At 43.2% G+C, this 26,812-nt stretch overlaps 1 protein-coding gene across 11 annotated transcripts in view; it reads right to left on the bottom strand.

The window, feature by feature from the left end:
* rusc2 (RUN and SH3 domain containing 2) overlaps positions 1 to 26,185 on the bottom strand; it is a 196,550-nt gene extending 170,365 nt beyond the window's left edge. For 3 of the 11 annotated variants that reach the window (XM_068032734.1, XM_068032732.1, XM_068032740.1), the window contains exon 1: positions 26,052 to 26,183. The gene's annotated coding sequence lies outside the window, so the exon portion shown is untranslated. Of the gene's footprint in view, positions 1 to 25,621; positions 25,676 to 26,051 lie in introns of those variants that run through there. The other 8 variants (XM_068032738.1, XM_068032741.1, XM_068032742.1 and 5 more) reach the window with 6 other exon arrangements.
* Positions 26,186 to 26,812: the final 627 nt, after the last annotated feature.

The raw sequence follows: 26,812 nt of genomic DNA, 5'->3' as shown, positions 1-26,812 counted from the left end.
ACTGGACATTTTCTGAGATGTTTTGCAAGCATCAATGCGTTCCTGCCATAGTCCTCCAATTATCGCTTTCCTCTGTACCCAAGCAAAAGATTTACGAGAATGGATCAAATTTTAAATTAAAGATGTACTGAAAATAATTTACTAGTTGCCCAATATGTACATCACCCATGCCACCTTCGTACTCAAAACTATTTCATTGTTCTCCTTTGGCTACTACGTCTCGGTGCTACCCTGATATTAGCAGCTGAGATGGAGGCAATCTTCTCAGTGTGCTGCCCCATTACTGTGGATGACTGTGGTGGGCGTCCTCTGGAGGAATATGGCCTTGATGGCTCCTTCCTAATTGAGGTCTGCAGCAATGGTGCTCGAGTATCCCCCATGTGCTCGCCTGCTGGAGGTAAGGGGTAAATTTCGGGGTGAGGGAGGACAAGACGCCGCATACCCTGGGGGTGCCCTGAGAGGAAGGACCCCGGAGAAGCTGGCACGTGCTCCTCCTCCATCTGTGTGAACAATGGCACCTGCCTGTCTCAAGGGGAAGGAGCACCTGGAGGGAGGTCCACATTCCTCATACCCACGCCCCCCACCCCCCCACTTGCTTAAACTCTGCTGCATGGAGCCCACGGCAACAGCAATGGAGTGGTCAGATCGCATATGGCTCGAGTGCTCAACCAGACTCGCCATGGAGCTCACCAGGCAGTCGAATAAGGAAGCCTTTTGCTCAAATGCCTGGGACATGGCAGATGTCATGGCCGGCAAGGACTCCTCCACAGCCTGCGCAAAGTCACACATGACGTCAGGCATTTCCGACATACTTTCCACATGGCCTTGCTGCACACCCAGCAGACTTCTCGTAACAACAAACAAAAGATCATCATGAGCATGGGGCTGAGCAGGGGCCCGGTCCCCAGAGGTCCTCCAATTGTCAGGGGACCCAGCCGGCACGTGCTCACTCAGCTGCTGGGACGTGACTATGTCGTGACCACCAGATTGTGACCCAGATGCTTATCTTAAACCCCCACACGGACCATGAGGATGAATCTGCACTGGGGAAGGTGGAAGAAAAGGCAGGTGATGGTGCACCCTCTGGGGCACTGTCCTCCTCTCCCTCCCCAGAGGAGGAGTCTTGGGCCTCGCAGCATTCTAGGACTCAAGTGCGGGCACCTGCAGTGGAGACACAGAGGCACATTAAGCACCTGCTGTTCATGCATGTCTACAAGACTGAAGATGACACTTCATCTTTGCACCTTGAGGATCCTGTAACACATCCAAGCACATCAACAATGCCAATCATGAACTTTGTGCAAAAATCATTTAGTGTATGGCACCAAAGCTGCTCACACAATTCAATGCATGCTTTGTTTCCCCTCTTTCTTTAAGAGATAGAGCCAGGGTGACAAACAGTGCAGCAGCTTTGCCAAGACCACTAACCCTTACCAATATGAGCAAGTCACTGATGTGTTTGAGACACTGTACCCAGGTTCTGTACGTCACCCCACAGTTTGAGACCTACTCTGCTACCTCCATCCAGGCTGCCTTGGTCAGGCAGGAGGGTCTTCACTTTGGTTTCCTCCCACAGCCAAAGGCTTGCAGGTTGATAGGTAAATTGGCCATTGTAAATTGTCCCTAGTGTAGGTAGGTGGTAGGAGAATTGATGGAAGGTGGGGATGTGGTAGGGAATATGGGATTAATGTAGGATTTAGTATAAATGGGTGGTTGATGGTTGGCACAGACTCGGTGGGCCAAAGGGCCTGTTTCAGTGCTGTATCTCTCTATGACTCTATGACTAACCTGCAGGGAAGCATCACTGAACCATGGGGCAGGACGCTACCTGCTGGCTGACATCTTCTTCAGTGGGGCTGCAGAGATAAAGTACATGATCTGAAGTTGGTGGTGGATTACAAAAATTAAGGGAGGCAAAAAATTTTGAATTGATTCAAGCTTGCTTTCCCTCCTCACAATATTTTCATTCACCTTGTTTACTTGCTTTATTAAAAACTGCTAAATAAAAAAATTTAAATTGTTGAAAAATGTTTCATTTTATGTTTTTCTTGTTCAGTCTGTTTTAAATACTCCTGTACAGTTAATAAGACTTACTATAGTGCAAATAAATTTTAAAACCCAGTTTCCTTTTTGTTAACTATTTTTAGCAATGCTTTTCCTTTGCCTTTATTTCAAGGAGTACTTTGAGTTCATATCCACGGGGGATTAATCCAGTGGGTGCATGGCCGTGTTTACCATCTGTAGGTTTTTGCAGTTTATGCTGCAGCTATGTTATTAGTGCCAACAGCAATGGACATATTTTCACTTTAATTCCTAATTAAGAGAACATATATTGCCAATGTACTTAAATTTGAGCTCGTCAACTATTAAACAAATTATTCATACAAAATAAAGAGAAACACTGACAGATGCAACACAAATTACAGCAATAGTGATTCACTCTGAAATGAACAGTGAATAATGGGCATTAATCAGATTCTAAGATGTCAGGAAATCCTTCATGCTGCTAAATTTTACCCTGTGGTTATTTAGACAAGCACTCAATCCTTTAATAAGTGCTTCAAAATGTTTAGTGCTTTGTTTAAAGTTTTTATTCCATTCAAATTTGAATATGAACGTTTTTATTTGCAACAACTCAAATTAAAAAAACATATTGGTGATGTTTCCACATTCAAAGTAAAAATGTTATTCAAAGGATTTGTAAAAAAAATTATAAGATCATACTATAAACTGTTGGAATAAATTATCCAAGAGGGAAGCAAAATACATGATTTATATAGCCTAAAAATTAATCAAAGCATGCAGGAAAAGTTGCAACAGGTCACAAAATATCACAAGCAGTGGGATAGGGCAGAAAAAGATGATAAAATAGATCTGGGTGGAAAATATCTCAATCCGGCAAAATGAATTATCATCTTGGTTATATATCAAAACAAGAACTTATTTTACTAATACACTTTTTAAACAATTACTCAACTCCTGAAATTTGACCTTGGCTTCTTTAATCTTTTAAATATATTTTTTCAACATTACAATCATTAAAAATGATGAGCTGTTAGATAATGTTCTAAATGTGCAATAAACAAGTCAAAGGCTAATTTTCAAATAGAAGTTGGTAACAAATTGGAAATATCTATTTAATTCAGCATCAATTCCTTTTCGAGAAACAACTCATACTGATATTGCTGGCTTTCAAACCTTTCATGCAGAGTATTATCTGTAAATATTGAGACACTGTCAAGCCCTCAGTCCCTGCCCTAACTTTCAAAAGATGTCAAATATGCAAAGGAAAACAATCTATCATTACAGCAAACATTTTTTGTGTATTATACATGACAGTGAATCAACATAGAAATATGATGATTTTGGAGATGCTCTTTCAAATCACCTACGGTCTGGACACCTCAGTTTGAAACCCTATAATTTATATATTCTGTCTCACATTTTAGAATGAGAGGGAGAAAAAGTCTAAAAGCAGTCAAAGAGATGGATTTTTAGAAGGCCTGTGAAGGGAGCCTGAGAAGTACCAAAGCAACACCAAAGCCTTACAACACTTTGCATCAGCATCCAATCAATCAGTCAGAAGTGACAAACGAATGGGTGATGGTTTCAGCAGCATTGAAGTGATGCTGTCCTAAGGCAATGGCAGATATGGATGTGGTACAAGGCTCAATTCAAAGTAGATCTAACACTAACATTGCACACCACTGGCTTTGGCTCGAGTAGGCAGCCAAGAAGGTTTGTAGAGTTAAGAGTAAGAACTTGCAATTATACAGTACCTTTGAATAGTACAATGTTCCAAGTAACCACACAGGAATGTAATGAGACAAAATTTGAAATCGAGTCAAAGATGACGACATTAGGACAGATGGCTAAAAGCTTGGTCAAACAGGTAGTTTTAAGCAGCAGCTTAAAAGACCGAGAGGTGAAAAGATTTACGAAAAGAATTCCAGAGCTGAGGGGCAAGACAGTTGAAGTTACTAATGGTGAGGCAAAGGAAGTGGAATGCACAATGCCAGAGTTGGAGGAACACAGAGCTGTTGGAGGATTATTGGGATGAAGGAGAAGGTTACAGATATAGGGAGGGGCGAGGTGAGGGAGGAATTTTAAACTTTAATAGCAAAGTTGGTACTTGAGAGTTGAACAGGGTGACTCTAATTTTTATTATTTAGATTCATCCACAACTTGATGACGGACAACTAGACAGTAGAAGAGCAGCTCTGAAGTCATTTATGGCTGCAGAGATTGAGGCGTGTTCCCAACATGTATGTTAAAATTGACCCCACTCTTGTGGAGATATCATACAGATCAACAGGAAGGAACCAAGGATTGAGCCACAAGGAGGTACACCACAAGTATGCATGTGGGCACAGCAGCAGAATAAGCCTCACGTGCCTTCTGAGCCACATCAACTTAACCCTCAAAATCCAAGAAACTCAGTTACGTTTGTGCTTATATTTATTTGCTGGCTTGTTCTGTATTAATTTTGTGGACTAAGTGTTTGGAAAGGGCTGCTTTTAACACTGTTGTCTCATTATTTATCTATGTGATCAGAGATAAGAAACAATAGAGCTGCCATTACATTACCAGGTGTATTCTATAGGCCACCAACTAGTGGGAAAGATACATAGGAGGAAATTTGCAGGGAAATTAGAGGTGTGCAAGAATTATAGGGTAGTTTAATGGGGATTTTAATTGCCCTAATATAGACTGGGATATGAACAGTGTGAAGGGCAGAGAGGGAGAAGAGTTTCTGAAGTGTGTTCAAGAGACTTTTCTTGACCAGTACGTTTCTGGCCCTACAAAAAAGGAGGCATTGCTGTATCAAGTTCTGGGGTATGAGATGGATCAAGTGTAGTCAGGGAGCATTTCGGGAACAACGATCATGGTATCATATGGTTTAGATTAGTTACAGGATAGGACAAGGAACAACCTGGAGTAAAAATATGTAATTGGAGGACCACCACAAATTTCAGTGGGTTGAGAATGGACCTGTCCTAGGTAAATTGTAATGAAAAATTGGCAGGCAAAACTGTAATAGAACAATGGGCTGCTGTTACGGTCAAGTGAGGAGGGTTTGAAGGGCTTCCCTCTTTTCCCTCTCCTTGTTAGACTACAACAGGTTTAATTCTTTCTTAAAGTGGATGCACTGGCCAATTCAGCAGGTGTTTGATTAGTTCTTGTTATGATTCGAGATACAGCACTGAAACAGGCCCTTCGGCCCACCGAGTCTGTGCCAAACATCAACCACCCATTTATACTAATCCTACACTAATCCCATATTCCTACCAAACATCCCCACCTGACCCTATATTTCCCTCCCACCTACCTATACTCGTGACAATTTATAATGGCCAATTTACCTATCAACCTGCAAGTCTTTTGGCTTGTGGGAGGAAACCGGAGCACCCGGAGAAAACCCACGCAGACACAGGGAGAACTTGCAAACTCCACACAGGCAGTACCCAGAATCGAACCTGGGTCCCTGGAGCTGTGAGGTTGCGGTGCTAACCACTGCGCCGCCCTTGATCATAGCAAGTAAGTTAGCAGACAGGTTTTCTTGAGTTAACAAAGAAAGAGGTTAACTTTATTGTACCTAAACCGAACTAATAAAAATAAAAAATAATGCACCAACCTACACTGTCACACACACTAGAGGTTTACACACACACAAATAGGTTACAGAGTGGGGAACGGTGGAATGGTTGAGTTAGAGTCCATAAAAAGGTATACAATCTGTGAAGTTTGGTGATTCAGCTGGCTTCTAGCTGAATTCAGTGGTCCTGAGGCTTTTAGTTTGAAGAGGTAGATCATTAGTTTGGTGAGTCTCTTGGAGATAGCGATGCAGATGGTTCCTCCAATGGGGTTTCTGATTGTAGCCAGAGTATGCAAAGGTGATCAGTCAACAAGCAGGATTTGAAAGATTTCGAGCTGGAATGGAGAGAGAGAGACAGACAGACAGAGACAGACAGACTCCCACTTAGGCTCCGCTCATGTCAGAGTCCAGTTGCTTCTCCTCTGCTGCAGAGAAAACACCAGATTAAAACTACAGTTGGGGAAGGGCTTGTCACATGTGATTCAATAGTAGTTAGCAGTATTTCTCTGCTTGCTGAAAAGAACAGGTAGTTCCTTTAAACTTCCTGGGTCTTGGTTCTTGCTGGGAAATGCAGACATTTTGTCTCCCTCCTCACAGCCCTTTGCAATGTAGGATACAATGTGGCAAACTAGGTGATCATCTTAAGCGGCCAGCAGTCATCCGGTTTTAGATGTTCTTTTGTAAATTTCTTCAAAAAAATATAAATTCAGATCTCCAGTTAGTGGACCAAAGAAAATCATTCAATGAAACACACTGGCGTAACAGCTGTCATTAAAGAGGAGATGGTTCAGGTACAGCTGAGGTACATGATGAGGGGGAAAGATAGGGCAAACAAAGTCAGAGCTCTTTGGATGACGAAAGGGTCAAGAGAGTCAGATGAAGTAGAAAATGGGTGTGTATAACAAATGTCAGATTGATGATACAAGTGAGAATCAAGCTGAAAATAGAAAATTCATTGGGGAAGTGAAAGCTATGAGAGGCAGAAGGAGAGTATAAGAAGAGAATGGCAGCTAAAATAAAAGGGAATCCAATAAATATAAACAGTAAAAGGATAGTAAGAGGGGTGGGACTGATTAGGGATCAAAAAGAGGATCCATTCATGAAGGCAGAGGGCATGGCTGATGTACTAAATAAGTACCTTGCATCTGTTTTTTTTTAAACCAAGGAAGACAATGCTTCCAGAGTCAGTGAATGAAGAGATAGCTAAGATACTGGACAGGCTACAAGTTGATAAAGAGGTTGTTTTAGAAAGGCTGGCTGTACTTAAGGTTGATAAGTCAACAGGAGTGGATGGGATGCATGTGAGGATACTGAAAGAAGTAAGGATGGAAACTGCAGAGGCACTAGCCATAATCTTCCAACCTTCTTTAGATATGGGGATGGTGCCAGAGGATTGGAGAGTTGCAAATTTTATATCCTTGTTCAAAAAAAGGGCTAAGGATCAACCCAGTAACTACAGGCCAGTCAGTTTAACCTCAGTGGTGGAAAGGCTTTAGAAACGATAATCAATCCAGGACAAAGTTAACAGTCACTTGGACAAGTGTAGACTAATTAAGCATGGATTTGTTAAAGGAAAATTGTGTTTAACCAACTTGATTGAGTTTTTTGACGAGGGAACAGAGAGGGTTGATGAGGGTAAGGTGGTTGTTGTGGTCTATATGGACTCCAAAAGGCATTTGATAAAGTGCCACATAATAGGCTTGCCAGCACAGTTGAAGGGACAGTGGCAGCATAGGTACAAAGCTGGCTGAGTGACAGTAAACAGAGAATAATGTGAAGTAATACATTTTGTTAGGAAGAATGAGAAAAGAGAATACAAACTAAACGGTACAATTCTAAAGGGGATGCAGGAACAGCGAGACCTGGGGGTATATGTGCAAAAATCGTTTAAGGTGGTTAAAAAGGCATGCAGGATCCTGGGCTCTATAAATTGAGGCATAGAGTACAAAAGCAAGGAGTTATACTTCATTAAACAGTGATTCGGTCTCAACTGGAGTATTGTGTCCATTTCTGGGCACCACACTTTAAGATGTGAACGCATTAGAGAGGGTGCAGAAAAGATTTACAGGAATGGTTCTAGGGATGAGGGACTTCAGTTAACTGGATAGATTGGAGAAGCTGGGGTTATTCTCCACAGAGGAGAAGAGATTTGATTGCAGTGTTCAAAATCATGAAGGGTCTAGACAAAGAAGATAGAGAGAAATTGTTCCCATTGGTGGAAGGGTCGAGAACCAGAGGGCACAGATTTAAGGTGTATGGCAGAAGAACCAAAGGCAACATGAAGAAAAAAAAGTTTTATGCATCAAGTAGTTAGGATCTGGAATGCACTGCCTGAAAGGGTGGTGGAGGCAGATTCAAGTGGCTTTCAAAAGCCAATTGGATAAGTGCCTGAAGAGAAAAATATGTGTAGGGCTATGGGGAAAGGGCAGAGAGCTGTACGAACTCAATGGGCTAAATGGCCCTCCTTCTGTGCTGTAACCATTCTATGATTCACAGAGTATTTCTAAATCATGACATACCAGCAGCTTTAGATATAGGGAAATTATTGGGAACATGGATTCAACTTTACACGTGCCCTCAAGGCCATGGCATGGCCGACAAAGAAAAAAAGCTTGAAAATTTCTGCCTGAACCTATTTTTGAAAAAAAATTATATCTCCTGTCTTTGATCGAGTCTTCATGTGTACACTAAGTTCTATACAGCTTGTATTTATTTTTTTTTTTGAAGAGGCAGTCCCTGATTTGAAATTGAAACTAAAGGCTTCCAGGTTCTGGGGAGTCAAACCTGGGTTAGACAAACAAACTGTCTTGAGACTGAGAAAAAAAAAGTTTCTTTTAAACCAAGGATATGTTACTGGGGGCTTAGGAATGTAGTTTGACTATAGGGCTTTTGAGAGTTGAGAAGAACACTGCAGTGGATGGAAAAATCAGCCAGTTATTGTTTAAAGAGACAGGCTGAGAGTTGCAGGTTTTTTGCTTCCAGAGAGGCTGCTTGGAATTGAAGCAGACTACAAAGCAGCAGTTTGGCTGCAGGAAAAGGAGCCTACATTGAAGGCTGACCATTGGTGAATGACTTACAGCAGCTGTCTTCAGTGACTGAAAGAGTCATCTGTGGTACCATGCCACAGATTGAACACGTGGCTGGAGAAGTGGTGTAGGAGAGAGGGCATCAGATTTCTGAGGCATTGGGACCAGATCTGAGGCAGGTGGGACCTGTACAAGATGGATGGACTGGAACTAATATCCTAGCAGGGAGATTTGCTAGTGCTGTTGGGGAGGGTTTAAAACTAGCTTGCCAGGATGATGGGAACCTGAGGGGTAACTCAAATTGCAAGGAGGTATAGCTAGTAACAGGAGGTAGAAAAGTAGCAAGCGACATTAGAAGGCAGGCGAAACAAATGCATGCATCAACTAGGTTTAGAATGCAGAACAACGTCAAGTAGACAAGGTTAAGGGTACTCTACCTGAATGCACGTAGCATTCGCAACAAGATAGATGATTTAAAGGCACAAATAGAGGTAAATGGGTATGATCTACTTGCCAATACGGAAACGTGGCTATAGGGTGACCAAGACTGGGAACTGAATATACCAGGATATTCGACATTTAGGAAGGACAGGAAAAAAAGAAAAGGAGGTGGTGTTGAGCTGATAATAAGGGATGGGATCAGTACATTAGTAAGGGAGGATCTCAGATCGGAAGAACAAAATGTGAAATATGTTTGGGTGGAGCTAAGAAACAGCCAGGGGCAGCAAACATTGGTAGGAGTTTTTATGAGCCGCCAAACTGTAGTGGTAGTGTGAGGTATGGTATTAATCAGGAGATTAGAGGAGCATGTAGCATGGTTAATACAGTAATTATGGGTGACTTCAATCTGCAAATAGACTGGGTAAACCTAATGAGCACTAATGCTGTGGAGGACAGGTTTCTGGAGTGTGTTAGGGATCGTTTTCTAGAGCAGTATGTTGAGGAACTGACGAGAGAACAGGCTATTTTAGATTTTTTTTTATCTTAGAGATACAGCACTGAAACAGGCCCTTTGGCCCACCGAGTCTGTGCCGACCATCAACCACCCATTTATACTAATCCTACATTAATCCCATGTTCCTACTACATCCCCACCTTCCCTTAATTCCCCTACCTATACTAGGGGCAATTTACAATGGCCAATTTATCTATCAACCTGCAAGTCTTTGGCTGTGGAAGGAAACTGGAGCACCCGGCGGAAACCCACGCGGTCACAGGGAGAACTTGCAAACTCCACACAGGCAGTACCCAGAATCGAACCCGAGTCGCTGGAGCGGTGAGGCTGCGATGCTAACCACTGCGCCGCCCCTAAATAAAGGAAGCTCAGTATTATGCAATGAGAAAGGGCTAATTAATAATCTTGTTGTAAAAGAACTTTTAGGGATGAGTGACCATAATATGATAGAACTTTACATTAGGTTTGAAAGTGAGGTAGTTTAATTTAAAGCCAGGGTGTTAAATTTGAACAAAGGAAATTATGAAGGGAAAATTGACTGAGATGGATTGGAAAAATACATTAAAAGGTGTGAGAGTGCATAGACAATGGAGAGTCGTCAAAGAATTATTACATAGTTTTACAGTAACTATACATTCCTTAAAGGCACAAAAACTCCAAAAGTAAAGGCAGTCAACCGTGGATAACAAAGGAAGTTAAGGATAGTAGAAGATTAAAAGAAAAGGCCTATAAAGTTGCCAGAGATAGTAGTAAAGCTGAGGATTGGGAAGATTTTAGAATACAACAAAGAAGGACGAAGAAACTGATAAAGAAAGGGAGAATAGAATATGAATGTAACTGAGCAAAAAACATAAAAACGGACTGTACAAGCTTCTATAGGTATGTAAAAATGAAACATTTGGCTAAGACAAATGAGGATCCATTACAGGCAGAGTCAGGAGAATTTATAATGGGGAACAGAGAAATGGCAGAGAAGCTAAATGATTACTTTGTGTCTGTCTTCGCTGAGGAAGATACAAGAAATCTCCCAGAATTAGAGATCCAAGGGATGAGCGGGAATGAGGAATTGAAGGAAATTAGTATTAGTAAGAAGGTTGTACTGGAGAAATTAATGGGGCTGAAGGTTGATGTCCCCAGGACCTGAAATTCTACATCTCGGAGTGTTGAAAGAGGTAGCTATGGAGATAGTGGATGCACTGGTGATCATCTTCCAAAATTCTATAGATTCTGGAATGGTTCCTGCAGATTGGAAGGTAGCAAATGTCACCCCACTATTTGAGAAGGGAGTGAAAGTAAACAAGGAACTACAGATCTGTTAGCCTTACATCAGTAGTAGGGAAAATGTTAGAATCTATTCTAAAGGATGTGATAAATGGACACTTGGATAATAATGATCTGATTGGGCATAATCAACATGGATTTATGAATGGCAAATCATGTTTGACCAACCTGTTGGAGTTTTTTTGAGGATGTTACTAACAGAATTGATAAAGGGGAGTTGGTGAACGTAGTATGCTTGGATTTTCAGAAGGCTTTTGATAATGTCCCCCACAGGAGGTTAGTTAGCAAACTTAAAGCACATGGGATAGGAGGTAATATACTGGCATGTATTAAGGATTGGTTAACAGGCTGAAAGCAGATAGTAGGAATAAACAGGGCATTCTCGCGGTGGCAGGCTGTGACTAGTGGGGTACCACAGGGATCAGTACTTGGGTCCCAGCTGTTCAGAATACATATCAATGATTTGGATGTGGGGACCAAATGTAATATTTCCAAGTTCGCATATGACACAAAACTCGGTGGGAATGTGTGTTGTGAGGGATATGCAAAGTGGCTTGAAGAGGATTTGGACAGACTTAGTGAGTGGGTAAGAATGTGACAGATGGAATATAATGTGGAAAAATGTGAGCTTATCCATTTTGAGAGCAGGAACAGACGTGCAGAGTATTTCTTAAATGGTACGAGATTAGAAAGTGTAGATGTACAAAGGGACCTGGATATCCTCGTCAATAAGTCACTGAAAGCTAACATGCAGGTGCAGCAAGCAATTAGGAAGACTAATGGTATACTGGCCTTTATCGCAAGAGGATTTGAGTACAGGAATAGTGAAGTCTTGCTTCAATTGTATAGAACCTTAGTTAGACCGCACCTGGAGTTCTGTGTGCAGATTTGGCCCCCTTACCTTAGGAAAGATATTATTGCCATAAGAGGGAGTGCAACGAAGGTTCACCAGACTTGTTCCGGGATGGCGGGACTGTCCTATGAAGAGAGACTGGGGAAACTGGGCCTGTATTCTCCAGAGTTTCAAAGAATGAGAGGTAATCTCGTTGAAACCTACAAAATACTTAAAGGGATAGACAGGGTAGATGCAGCTCAGATGTTTTCCTTGGTTGGGGAGTCTAGAACCAGGGGACACAATTTCAAAATAAGGGGGAAGCCACGAAGGACAGAGATGAGGAAAAATTTCTTTACTCTGACGGTTGTGAATCTTTGGAATTCTCTAACCCAGAGGGCTGTGGAAGCTCAGTCATTGCGTATGTTTAAAGTAGAGATTTCTAAATACCAATGACATGAGGGGATATGGGAATAGTGTGGGAAAAAGGCACTGAAGTGGATGATCAGCCATGATCATATTGAATGGCGGAGCAGGCTCGATAGGCTGAACGGCCTACTCCTTCTCCTATGTTCCAATGCCATCAGGATAGTAGTGGGCAAGGCTGAGGTTGTTCAAGAGGCAACAAAACTAAACTGTTAAAGGGAAGTTGCCATTGCTCGCTATTGAAGGGATCTCATTACTGGAGGACAGAACCTGAAAAACTACCTGAGGAAGATCCTGATTTTGTCGTACTGTGGGATTGCTAAAGGCCACCTTGCTGATAAGACTGTTCAGTGGATCTGTAAGGTCTATTGTTGACACATCTGCTAATTAATGTGTAACACTTAAGACATATATCGACCCTGATTTAACTGTTAGATCTTCATTTATGTTGGTTTTGGATTGAGTGTTAACATAAAACTTACAGAAGTGAAATCATGTCCCTTTGGTTTTTGGTTTCCTAAATTGGGGCTGGTTGGTGGATTTGAATCTTTTGGTTTGTTGGTGGTCTCCATGGGGATCATAACATTTCAAATTAAGTAACCTTCATCTTACTTTGTCAAGCTCAGTGTTCTGCACAAATGGGGACGCACAAGACTTCAACATTGTGTTCCTGGCACTTCCAGCTCAACTCTTTTGCTGAAGGAGTGAGTGATACAATGACAAACAAGTTGTTCTCTGCAAATGGTCCAAAGAGATAGTAAAGGAGTGGCTGCATTCTTAATGATGAATTGTCAAGTTGTTTACTGAAGTGAGGGGGAATTAGGGTAAGGTTAACTGAAAGCTTCAGTCGCTGCACAATAGAGCTCACCACTGCTTGGAAATAGCTTAATGGCACTGACAGGAATAGGCATAAGAAGTATTTTTAATCTAATGTTAGTTTGATTCAGATGTTTTTAAACTTGAAGTGTGTAGCAATCCATTGAAACAGGAGGCATCAGATCCAGAAAATAGTAGACAGGATGCAATACAAGAACTTTTTTTTAAAAGCTGCTTTGGGCCCTCATCATAACACTAATTTTAAACCAGAAACTATTACAGCTTGATTAACATTTTGTGACTTCACACAAGCAAGCAATTAATATAATGGAGGTACTCCGAGTTGTTTCAGTGTCTGATTCGTCACACTGCTTATCCAACATCCAGTACTGGATGAGCAGAAATTTCCTCCAACTAAATATTGGGAAGAATGCCACTCTCTTCTATCGCTATCTGTGGCGAGGACCGAAGACAGTGGCAATCTTCCCAAATGGTGGAGTCGGTTTCCTAGCGACCGACTCCATGCCGTTCCTTAGCAACTGGCTGAAGCTGAACAAGACCGTATGCAACCTTGGTGTTGTATTTAGCCCTGAGATGTGCTTCCAATCATATATCCCCTCCATCACCAATGCCAGCTACGTCAACCTTCACAGTATTGCCCAACTTGGCCTCGGCTCATCTACTGGTAACACCCTCACCTGGGCCTTTGTTACTTCAAGGCTTGGCTATTCCAACACTCTCCTGGTCAATTTCCAATTTTCTATCCTACATAAACTTGAGGTTATCCAAAACTGTGCTGCCAGATCCTACTTTGCACAAAGTTCCATTCACCCATCACCCCTGTGCTCGCTGACCGACACTGGTTCCCCATCCAGCAATGCCTCAATTTTAAAATTCCAAAATCTGCACTTTTCTGGAATAAAAAGATCAGCCCTCCAAGTCTGTTATGTCTGATTGAGGACTTTTAATCCAGGTGTCAATCCAATGGTTGCCCTCTGAACCTTTCCTAGGGCCTCTAAAACACCCTATGTGAAAGAACAAAAACGGGAGCATTTTAAGTGAAACCTAACCAAGGTCTTCTAAAAGGACAATAAGAAAGGATGTATTTGCACTGGAGGCAGTGCAGCGAGGATTTATTAAATTGGTCCCTGGGATGAGGGGGCTGTCCTAAGAATAGAGGCTGAGTATATTGGGCCTATATTCCCTGTAGTTTAGAAGAATGAAAGGCAATCTGATTGAGACATACAAGATTCTGAAAGGGCTTGATAGGGGAGAAGCTGAGAGTTTGTTCCCACTGGTCAGGAAATCTAGAACACAGGGACACAGTCTCAGGATAAGGGGTTAATCATTCAGGACTGAGATGAGCAGAAATTACTTCACTCAAAGGATTGAGGATCTTTGGAATTCTCAACCCCAGAGGGCTGTGGATGATCCATCATTGAATACATTTAAGGCTGGGATAGATAGATTTTTGGTCTCGCAGGGAATACAGTCATGGAGTCAAAGAGTTATACAGCACAGAAATAGCCCATCGTGTTTGAATTTTCGGAATCAACGGATTGGGGAGCGGGCAGGAAAGCGGAATTGAAGCCCAAGATCAGCTATGATCATATTGAATGGCGGAGCAAGCTCAATGGGCCATATGGTCTACTTCTGCTCCTATTTTTGTGATGCTTCTTAAGCCAGCAGTTGAGCACTCCTGAGGCGAGAAAGGGACCCAATGTTTCAACATCTGCCAGTTTTAAGAGTCCATCAAGACATATGTAGGCCCAACCACTAGGGTTCAGGCCAGGCAAGGACCTGAACCACTGCAGAGACTCAATATTCTTTTAAAATTTAACCAGATTAGTCCCTTTACTGAGAGAGCAGGAATGTGGACAGAGATTGGTGGCCTCAGCAGCACTCCTAAGGACAGGGGAATGGCCAAGTTTCAATGGGCATGGAGCAAGTGGGCACAAGAGATGTATCTGTGGTGAAGCTTGCGCTAACCTTCACCAGCAGGCACTGTCCCACCATAGCCGTCTCGATTGTCTCATGCAGATTTTTGACTGTGTATTACGATTTTTTCTCATTCATAAATCTATTTTTAATGAGTTTCCAGAAGTCATAGGCATCAGAACTAGTTTCAGACTTTGCCTCCTCATTACAAACCTAGACCCAAATCCAAATTCAAGTATGGTCAAAAATAGAGCAACCATTGACCTAATTCCTTGTTTTTCCCTTAACTAGTACTCCTGTTCTTTTAATCAGTATTATCCAGTACCTCCTCAATAAAACTGTTGGGCCAAATGTCTTGTTTCTGTGCCACAAATACTATGTAATACTATATAGACAGCAAGCACATGTTTAAAAAATGCCTTTTTCATAACTGAGGCCTCACGATTGAGTTGAGGATCTTGAAAAATTGAATGTCATCTAATTCACCTCTAACACTGCTGAGAGAGAAAAAATGCATTCATCAATTCTACTTATTTATAGCAGATTAAATATGCTGCAGGCATCGGAAATGTCTGAAGTGAAATAGTTGGGAAAATATTAGTGTATATTTTCCAGTATGAAATATGTGAATGAGGGAAAAGGAAATCAGATTGGAAAGCCCTGCACTGGATTCCAGCCAATTAGCAGAGCTCATGAAAAATGTTTGTTCAACTTATATATTAAAAACAATATTCTCTCATTTTTCTCATATAAAGTAGGTGAAGGAGTTAGGCTTTTCGGCAAGTGATTTTTTAAAAGGGTCGTCTGCTGGATTTTTCAGAGCAACATTTTAATTGTGGAATTTAACTGCATTTTTGAGTGCTGAATTTCAGATTTTTGGAGTTTTTACAGCTGCATATTTGTTGCAATTTTGGCTTGCTTTTTGGTAGCAAAATTTTGATGGCTTCAGTTAGAAATCTGTAATTCTTCTGTGCACGCCTCATTTTGAATTTTTTGAAAGAGGATCATGAGGATGAAAGTGGTAAAACCAACAAGAGATCATCTGCTTCTGCCCTTGCGCATGCAACTGTCTACAGACCCAGGAACACCTACCTAGAAAGTCCAAAGAAAACAGCCTTTCTAGGTAGTAACTAAAATATAAGCAAAATAATGCGGATGCTGGAAATCCAAAATAAAAACAGAAAGTGCTGGAAAAACTGAGCAGCTGTCTGTGGAGAGAGAAGCAGAGTTAATGTTTCAGGTCAGAGACCCTTCTTCAGAACTGGCAGATATAAGAAATCTAAAAGATTTTAAGCAAGTAAAGCAGGGGTGGGGCAAGAGATAACAAAAGAGGTGTTGATCGGACAGAGCATCACAGAATAGTTGACCAGAAGGTCATGGAGCAAAGGCAAACAATATGTTAATAGTGTGCTGAAAGACAAAGCATTAGTACAGATAGGGTGTTAATGGACTGAAAACTGAACAGCCACAAGCACAAACATGAAAAAAAGTGGGTAGGCACAGTAGAGGTAAACTGAACAAACTAAAATAAAATAAACACAAAAAGAAAAAAAAAACTGAAGAAAGAAGTAAAATGGGGGCCCGTCATGCTCTGAAATTACTGATCTCAATGTTCAGTTCAGCAGGCTGTAGCGTGCCTTATCGGTAAATGAGATGCTGTTCCTCGAACCTGCGTTGATGTTCACTGGAAAACTGCAGCAATCCCAGCACAGAGATGTGAGCATGAGAGAGGGGGGAGTGTTAAAATGGCAAGCAACCGGAAGCTCGGGGTCATGCTTTTGGACTGAGCGTAGATGTTCCGCAAAACGTTAACCCAGTCTCCGTTTGGTCTCCCCAATGTAGAGGAGACCACATTGTGAGCAGCGAATACAGTATACTACATTGAAAGAAGTACAAGTAAATCGCTGCGTCATCCGAAAGCAGTGTTTGGGGCCTTGGATAGTGAGGACAGAGGAGGTAAATGGGCAGGTATTACACCTCCTGCACTTGCAGGGGAAGGTGCCGTGGGAAGGGGACGAGGTGGTGGGGGTAATGGGGAATTGGACCAGGGTTTCGCGGAAGGAATGATCCCTTTGGAATGCTGACAGGGGAAGGAAGGGGAAGATGCCTTTGGTAGTGGCATCATGCCGGAAATGGCAGAGGATGATCTTTTGGATCTGGAGGCTGGTGGAGTGGAAAGTGAGGACAAGGGGAACCCTGTCGCGGTTTTGGGAGGGAGGGGAAGGGGTGAAGGCAGAAGTGCAGGAAATAGGTCGGATACGGTTGAGGGCCCTGTCAACCACAGTGGGGAGGAATCCTTGGTTGAGGAAAAAGGAAGACATGTCAGAAGCACTGTCGTGGAAGGTTGCATCATCGGAACAGATGCGTCGGAGATGGAGAAACTGGGAAAATGGAATGGAGTCCTTACAGGAGGCAGGGTGTGAATAAGTGTAGTCAAGGTAGTCGTCAGAGTCGTTGGGATTATAATGAATATTAGTAGACAGCCTATCCCCAGAGTTGGAGACAGAGAAGTCGAGGAAGGGAAGGGAAGTGTCGGAGCTGGACCATGTAAAGGTGAGAGAAGGGTGGAAGTTGGAAGCAAAGTTGAAGACTTTTTCCAGTTCGGGGCGAGAGCAGGAAGCGACATTGATACAATTGTCAATGTACCGGAGAGGGAGGTGAAGGGGGGGGGGGGGGGGGGGCCGGATGCTTGAGTAGGACTGTAACAAGGAATGTTCAACATATCCCACAAAAAGACAGGCATATCTAGAACCCATGTGGGTACCCATAGCAACACCTTTTATTTGAAGGAAGTGAGTGGAGTTGAAGGAGAAGTTGTTCAAAGTAAGAACAAGTTCAGCCAGGTGGAGGAGGGTGGTGGTGGGTGGGGACTGGTTGGGCCTCTGTTCAAGGAAGAAGCGGAGAGCACTCAAACCGTCCTGGTGGGGGATGGAGGTGTAGAGAAATTGGACGTCCATAGTGAAGAGGAGGCAGTTAGCGCCAGGAAACTGGAAATTGTCAAAATGACAGTATTTCCTGTTGTTTTTATTTCAGATTTCCAGCATCGGCAGTATTTTGCTTTTATCTGAATGGGGAAAATTGCCCAGTTATGTCCTGCCCACAAAAAGCAGGACAAATCCAATCTGGCCAATAACCACCCCATCAGTCTACTCTCAATCACCAGCAAAATGATAGAAGGCATCATCTACAGTGCTATCAAGTGGTACTTACTCAGCAACAACCCGCTTACTGATGCTCAATTTGGGTCCGCCAGAGCTCCTCTGCTCCAGACCTCATTACAGCCTTAGTTCAAACATGGACAAAAAGAGTTGAACTCCAGAGGCGAGGTGAGAGTTATTGCCCTCGTCATCAAGGCGGCATTTGATCAAGTGTGGCATCAAGGAGCCCAACCAAAATTTAAGTCAATGGGAATCAGGGGGAAAAACTCTCCTCCAGTTGGAATCATACCTAGCGCAAAGGGAGACAGTTGTGGGTGTTGGAACACCAAGACATCACTGCAGGAGTTCCTCAGGGTAGTGTCCTAGGCCCAACCATCTTCAGCTGCTTCAACAATGAGCTTCCCTCCATCATAAGATCAGAAAGGGGGTGTTCTCTGATGATTGCAGAGTTTTCAGCACCATTCGTGACTCCTCAGATGCTGAAGCAGCCCATGTCCATATGCAGCAAGACCTGGACAACATTCAGGCTTGGGCTGATAAGTGGCATGTATCATTCCAACTACACAAGTGCCAGGCAATGACCACCTCCAACAAGAGGAAATCTAACTATCTCCCCTTGACCTTCAACAGCATTATCATCGCTGAAATTTTTTTTATTCTTTCACAGGATGTGGGCGTCGCTGGCTAGGCCAACATTTATTTGCCATCCCTAATTGCCTTTGACAAGGTGGTGGTGAGCCGCCTTCTTGAACTGTTGCAGTCCATGTGATGTAGGTACACCCACAGTGCTGTGAGGAAGGGAGTTCCAGGATTTTGACCCAGCGACAGTGAAGGAATCAGAAAGGTGTGGGGGGCTTGGATGGGAACTCGCAGATGTTGGAATCCCCCCCATCAACATCCTGGGGTTTACCATTGACTAGAAACTTAACAGGACCAGCCATATATATACTGTGGCTACAAGAGCAGGTCAGGGGCTAGGAATTCTGCAGCGAGTAACTCACCTCCTGACTGCCCAAAGCCTGTCCACCATCTACAAGGCATAGGTCAGGAGTGTGATGGAATACCCTCCACTTACCTGGATGGGTGCAGCTCCAACAACACTCAAGTAGCTCGACACCATCCAGCACAAAGCAGCACGCTTGATCAGCACCCCATCCAGCACCTTCAACATTCACTTCCTCCACTGGCGCACAGTGGCAGCAGTCTATACCATATACAAGGTGCACTGCAGCAACTCACAACACCTCCTTTGACAGCACCTTCCAAACCTGCAAACTTTACCAACTAGAAGGTCAAGGGCAGCAGACGCATGGGAACACCACCACCTGCAAATTCCCCTCCAAGCCACACATCATCTTGACCTGGAACTATATCGCCGTTCCTTCACTGTTGCTGGGTCAAAAACCTGTAACTCCCTTCCTAACAGCACTGTTGGTGTACTTACACCAGATGGACTGCAGTGGTGCAAGAAGGTGGCTCATCACCACCTTGCCAACGGCAATTAGGGATGGACAATAAATGTTGGCCTTGCCAACGATGCTCATATCCCATGAAAGAATAAACAAAATCACCACAGAACGTCCCAAAGTGCTTTACAGCCAATGAAGTACTTTTGAAATGTAGTCACTGATGTAGGAAACACAGTAGCCAATTTGTGCACAGCAAGCTCCAACAAACAACAGAATGATAATGATTAGAGAATCTTTTTTTTGTGATGTTGATTGAGGGATAGATATTTGGGATACCAGGAATAACGTCCCTGCTCGTCTTCGAAATAGTGCTATGCGATTTTTTTTATATCCACCTGAGGGGAAAGGCAGAGTCTCGGTTTAATGTCTCAACCAAAAGACAATACCTTTGAGAGTGATGCATTCCCTCAGTACTGCACTGGACTATCAACTTTTGATTTTTGTTCTCAAGTCCTGGAGTGGAACGTAAACCCACAATCTTCTGACTCAGAGGTGAGTGTGCTACTAAGTGAGCCATAACTGACATCAAAAATAGCAATGTCTTCACTAACAGGTAATAGTTCTGATCCAACTAGCATTAGCTGTTCTTTTTCAATTTATCAAAAGTGCATCATCTTTTTTAAACCACATTATTAATTGATTGAACAGAGGGCCCCGAGTGGATACTTCTGCATCGCAACCATACTAATAGTTGTACAGTAAAATATACAGAATACTTTAATGATATGCATTTAATTAATAGATGAAATGTTATGATGGTTATGAGATATAGCCAGAAGTGCATAAACTGTATTTAAAATTCATTGCTGTGCTCATGTTGATGACCCTCACTGATTAAATTAAAATAATTATACTTTGATACAACACCAAGAGTACAAAAATATAGATGTTTTTTAAATATCAAACTTTAAAATCTAATATGTCCAAAAACGGGTTTGCTAGTGCTGTTGGGAGGAGTTTAAACTAATTTGGCAGGGGGAGGGGACACAGACTCCCAGCAGAATCGGAACACAGCTAAACACAGGAAAGCAAACAAGTCAGAGGGAATACAGTGGAAGTAAGTTTCTATGGAGTAAGACCAAGATGGATGGCCTCTACTTTAATGCCAGGAGTATGACAGGTAAAACGGATGAGTTAAGGGCAAGGATTGACACGTGGAATTGTGACATAGTAGCCATCACGGAGAAACGGTTGAGGGAGGGGCAGGATTGGCAGCTCAATATCCCGGGATATAGAATCTTCAGGCGAGACAGAGGAGGGGGTAAAAGAGGAGGGGGCATTGCAATATTAGTTAAGGAATCAGTTACTGCAGTAAGGAGATGATATCTTGGAGGGGGCATCAAATGAAGCTTTATGGGTAGAGTTTAGGAATAAAAAAGGGACAGCCACATTGTTAGGTGTTTATTATAGACCCCCAGATAGTCAGCAGGAAATTGAGGAGCAAATATGTGTGCAATTTGCAGAGGTGTGTATGAATAATAATAGGGTAACTACATTAGGTGATTTCAACTTTCCCAACATTAATTGGGATAGTCATTGTGTTAAGGGCTTAGATGGAGTGGAGTTCTTAAAATGTATACAGGAGAGCTTTTTAGCTCAATATGTAGAGGATCCAACAAGGGAAGGTGCAGTGCTGGACCTAATTCTGGGGAATGAAGCCGGACAGGTGGTTGATGTGTTGGTGGGGGTGCATTTTGGTGATAGTGACCACAACATGGTACAATTTAAGCTTGTTATGGAGAAAGAAATAGACAAGTTGCAAAAAAAGGTTTTGGATTCGGGGAAAGCGAATTTTAGTAAAATAAGGCAGGATCTGGCCAAGGTAGACTGGAAAGAGTTACTTATGGGAAAATCTACAGAAGAGCAGTGGGGGGCATTCAAAAAGGAAATGGGGAGGGTACAGGCCCAACATGTTCCCTCTAGGGTAATAGGTAGGAGCAACAAGCCCAAAGAACCATGGATGACCAGAAACATTCAGAGCAAATCAATGGAAGCATTAGTGGAGTAAAGAAAGTGTAGGATGGAGATTAAGAAAGCAATTAGGAGAGCAAAGAGGGGACATGATAAAGCACTGGCGGGTAAAAATAGGAGAAAATCCCAAGATATTCTATAAGTGTATCAATGGGAAGAGGATAACCAGGGAAAGAGTAGGACCCATTAGGGACCAAACGGGAAATCTGTGGGTGGAGCCAGAGGACATTGGTAGGGTGTTGAATGAATACTTCACATCTGTCTTTACCCAAGAGAATGAGGAAGTAGATATGGAACTCAGAGAGAGAGATTGTGAGGTTCTTGAGCAAATTGTCATAGGGAGTGACAAGGTATTGGAGGTTTTGGAAGGCTTAAAAGTGGACAAATCTCTAGGTCTGGACGATTTGTGTCCCAGGATGCTTTGGGAGGTGAGGGTGGAGATTGCAGGGGCTCTGACCCAAATTTTTAATTCCTCTCTGGCCAGAGGGGAGGTGCCAGAGGACTGGAGAACAGCTAATGTGGTCCCACTATTTAAGAAAGGTTGCAGAGATAAGCCAGGGAACAAGAGACCAGTGAGTCTCACGTCAGTGGTAGGGAAACTATTGGAGAAAATTCTGAAGGAGAGAATCTATCTCCACTTGGAGAGGCAAAATTTGATTAGGAATAGTCAGCATGGTTTTGTCAGAGGGAGGTCACGTCTAACAAATTTGATTGAATTTTTTGAGCATGTGACCAGGTGTGCAGATGAGGGTAGTGCAGTTGATGTAGTTTACATGGATTTCAGCAAAGCCTTTGACAAAGTCCCACATGGGAGACTTATCAAGAAAGCAAATGCACATGGGATACAGGGTAACTTGATAAGGTGGATTCACAATTGGCTTTGCTGTGGGAGACAGAGAGTGATGACAGACGGCTGTTTTAGTGACTGTAAGCTAGTGTCCAGTGGCGTACCACAGGGATCTGTGCTGGGTCCCCTATTGTTTATCATTTATATAAACGACATAGATGACTATGTGGGGGGTAGGATCAGTAAGTTCGCGGATGACACAAAGATTGGCCGAGTGGTTAACAGTGAGGTTGAGTGTCTTGGGTTACAGGAAGATATAGATGGGATGGTCAAATGGGCAGAAAAGTGGCAGATGGAATTTAACCCTGAAAAGTGTGAGGTGATGCACTTTGGAAGGAGTAATGTGACATGGAAGTATTCAATGAATGGCCTGACATTGGGAAGTTCCGAGCAACAAAGGGACCTTGGCGTGTTTGTCCATAGATCCCTGAAGGCAGAAGGGCAGGTTAATAGGGTGGTGAAAAAGGCATATGGGACACTTGCCTTTATCAATCGAGGCATAGATTATAAAAGCAGGGAGGTCATGTTGGAGTTGTATCGAACTTTGGTAAGGCCACAGCTGGAGTACTGTGTGCAATTCTGGTTGCCACATTATAGGAAGGATGTGATTGCACTGGAGGGGGTGCAGAGGCGATTTACCAGGATGGTGCCTGGGATGGAACATTTAAGCTATGAAGAGAGGTTGGATAGGCTTGGGTTGTTTTCGCTGGAGCAGAGAATACTGAGGGGTGACTTGATCGAGGTGTACAAGATTATGAGGGGCATGGACAGGGTGGATAGGGAGCAGCTGTTCCCCTTAGTTGAGGGGTCAGTTACGAGGGGACACAAGTTTAAGGTGAGGGGCAGGAGGTTTAAGGGAGATTTGAGGAAGAACATTTTTACCCAGAGGGTGGTGATGGTCTGGAATGCACTGCCTGGGAGGGTAGTAGAGGCGGGTTGCCTCACATCCTTTAAATAGTACCTGGATGAGCACTTGGCACGTCATAACATTCAAGGCTGTGGGCAAAGTGCTGGCAAATGGGATTAGGTAGACAGGTCAGGTGTCTTTAATGCATCATTGCAGACTCGCTAGGCCTCTTCTGCGCTGTATTATTCTGTGATAACTGCCTCAATCATAAAATATTATCAGTTAGTAACACCACAAGGAAAAAAATGACAAATGCCGAAAATCTGAAATAAAATAATAGGAAATATTGGAAATGCATAGACCACTCAGCACCTGCAAAGAAGTGAGACAGGTTAATTTTCCAGGAATACAGATGCTGATTAACCTGTTATGTACACTGGCATTTTCTATTTGTGCCACAGTGAAATAATTTATATTTCATTGATACCTCCATCATATAACAAAATGGTAATGATCTAAATTACCAGCATGCTTTCCCTGTATGTCAAGTCTTTTACGACAACTATTACCACTCCATTTGCCTTTTGTTCCAATGACACCTTTGTCATTTATTCTCTCCCACCCTCTACCCTATCACAGACTTTCCCTTTTGTTCTTCCTTCCCCCTTTCAACAGCATAAAATTCATCACATTTCTACTTTCCTTCCGTTCTGAAGAAGTCATATCCAACTCGAAATATTAACTTTGTTTCTCTCTCCACATCTGAGTATTTCCAGCACTTTCTGATTTTATTTCAGGTTTCCAGCATCTGCAGTATTTTGCTTTCACTTTCCCTGTATATTCATTTTGCTTCTGTAAGCCCTCAAAGTTTTTCCTGTATTTTCCACCCCTTTTCAACAATAAGAAATACAGCACCTTTAACATAGGATAATGTTGCAAGGCACTTCATGGGAGCCTAATTAGATAAAAATTCACACTGAGCCAAAGGAGGAAATATCAGGACGGTTAAGATTGGTCAAAGATTTAGAGTTTAAACAGGGAGTTTAAGAGTAGGGAGAGATAACAAGGATTGTGAGCAGAATTTCAGAGTTTAGGGCCTAGATGGTTGAAGACATGCCCATATTTGGTCGGCCAAAGTGAGTGAGAAATGTATAAAAGGCCAGAATTGCAGGAATGCAGTTTTCAGAGGGTTGTGGAGGTGAAGGTGGTTCCAGGTAGGGAGGGGTGAGGCCATGAAAAGAGCAAGGATGAGAACTTTCAAGGTGAGATTTTGGTGCATCAGGAGTCAATGTAGGTCTGAGAGTGCAGGGATGGTGGGTGAGCAGGACTTGGTGCAGGTTAGGACATGGGCAGCAGAGTTTCTCCCACACGAAGAAAAGCATATGACTATCACTCCTCTGCATTATGTCCTATGGTCTACCACTATTAATCTTCTCTAACATAACATTGACTACACTTTTTAAATCATCCAACAACTTATATTTATAAAGCGCCTTTAACATAATAAAACATTCCAAAGAGCATCACAGGAGCATTAGAAAACAAAATATGACACTGAGCCACATATGGAGATATAAGGTCAGATGACCAAACGATTAGTAAAAGAGGTAGGTTTTAAGCAGTCTTAATGAAGGAAAGCAAGGCAGAGATTTAGGGAGGGAATTACAGAGCCTCAGGCATTGGCAGCTGAAAGCAAAGTCACGAAAGGTGGAGTGATTAAAATCGGGGATGCTCAAGAGGTCAGAATTTGAGGAGTGCAGATATCTGTGGACTGTGGGGGCTGGAGGAGATTGAGACATTAATGAGCACCAATAATGTATATTTGGCTCTCCATATTCTGACTTATTCCCCTTCCCCAGTCGTATCACTTTGTATTTATCTATGTTAAAATAACACCTGGTATTTAGTATCCATCCCCACCCCAAGCTATCCAAATCCTCCTATATTTGGTCTGTTTGTTCTCCATTACCCGTAGTCCCTGCACCCACGTTTAGTATCAGCAAAAAAAACTCTGTCGCCACTTCCACCTTGCTTATGTACAATGTGAACAATGATGCCTTAGCGCTGAAGCAGCCTGCTAATTAAACTCCTCCATTCTGATGCAGCTCCATGCACTCTGACTTGAACTACTGCCCTACAGAAACCTGTCCCATTTCATGCTTTCGGATCTTGCCCACCGATCTCTTGTATGCCACTATATTCAAGACTGCTATATTCTCTTGAAAGTTTCTAATATTGCTCACTCCTTAGTGGCGGTAAAATACTTAACTGGTTGGTATTACACCAGAGATTAGACTGCTAACTCCGTCTCATTTCTGCAATTTATTACATTACAGTAGTGCGTTGTTAAGACTCCGCAGAACATAATTGTTAAGGGGACGGAACAAAAACACACGAACCTATTGCAGCTGATGAAATAACCATAATATCAGTACAAGGCAAATTAAACAAGATTTTACCCATAACCAATCGCTCCCATGGATTCTGTCTGCAGCTGTATCTGCATCCAAATCTCCCCAAAGATAAAACATGGAATCAATGTACAAAGACTATTGGTGAAATAGATCAGCTGAACTGTTACGTTTCATATTCCAGTGTCATCCATAAACTCTACCCCCCACCCCATTGGCAACCAAACTCCATCTACTGCCGAGACCAGACAACAATATTAAAATCTCCAAGTCCAAGACACCCAATTAACAACAAATCCAGGTCAGGCAGGAGCCGCTGACAATCTGGATCCACCGTGGCGAAAGATGCCTTCAGCTGAAGTCAAGAACCGGAGACGGCCCGAGGCTGTCACAAGGAAGGGGGCAAAGGAGCAGCCGCCCGGCCTGCTCGGTAAACCGCCAGCTCCAACCCCTATCCCCCGCTCGCTCACTTACTCACCGTCCCCGCTCATCCCACACTTCCTCCAGCGGCCGCTACCGCCGCCAGCACCGGGCTCCGTCTCCCCTGGATACCGAGCCCGGGGAACACACACGTCACAACATCCCCGCCCCCAAAGACAATTCGCGTCAGTTCTGTCAGGTCAGTCTCCGGCCTGGAACATTTACTCTCTTTCTCTCCCCACAGATGCTGCCAGACCTGCTGAGTATTTCCAGCACTTTTTATTTTGTTTTCACGTCAGTTGTCAGTCCCCAAACCCCCCTCATTCCAAAACCTCCCTCACCCCCCAAATCACCCCAAACCACTCAAAATCCCTGTCACCCCCAAATCACCCAAACATTCCTCACCCCAAACCACCCAAATCCCCCTCACCCGGAAACACCCCTCATTCCAAAACCTCCCTCACCCCCAAATCACCCCAAACCACTCAAAATCCCTGTCACCCCCAAATCACCCAAACATTCCTCACCCCAAACCACCCAAATCCCCCTCACCCGGAAACACCCCTCATTCCAAAACCTCCCTCACCCCCAAATCACCCCAAACCACTCAAAATCCCTGTCATCTCCACACCACCCTTACCCCAAACCACCCAAACATTCTTCACCCCAAATCCCCCTCACCCCCCAAACCACCCCATCACCCCTAAAACCTCTTCATCCTCAAACCCCCCTCACCCCCAAACCCCCTCACCCCAAAATCCCATCACTCCCAAAACCTCCATCCTCAATCCCCCACACCCCAAAACCCCCTCACCCCCA

This window comes from Heterodontus francisci, chromosome 1 (genome assembly GCF_036365525.1).
Source record: "Heterodontus francisci isolate sHetFra1 chromosome 1, sHetFra1.hap1, whole genome shotgun sequence".
Classification (NCBI taxonomy): domain Eukaryota; kingdom Metazoa; phylum Chordata; class Chondrichthyes; order Heterodontiformes; family Heterodontidae; genus Heterodontus; species Heterodontus francisci.
The sequence above is the reverse complement of the archived record's forward strand: the minus strand, read 5'-3'. Positions and strand labels throughout refer to the sequence as shown.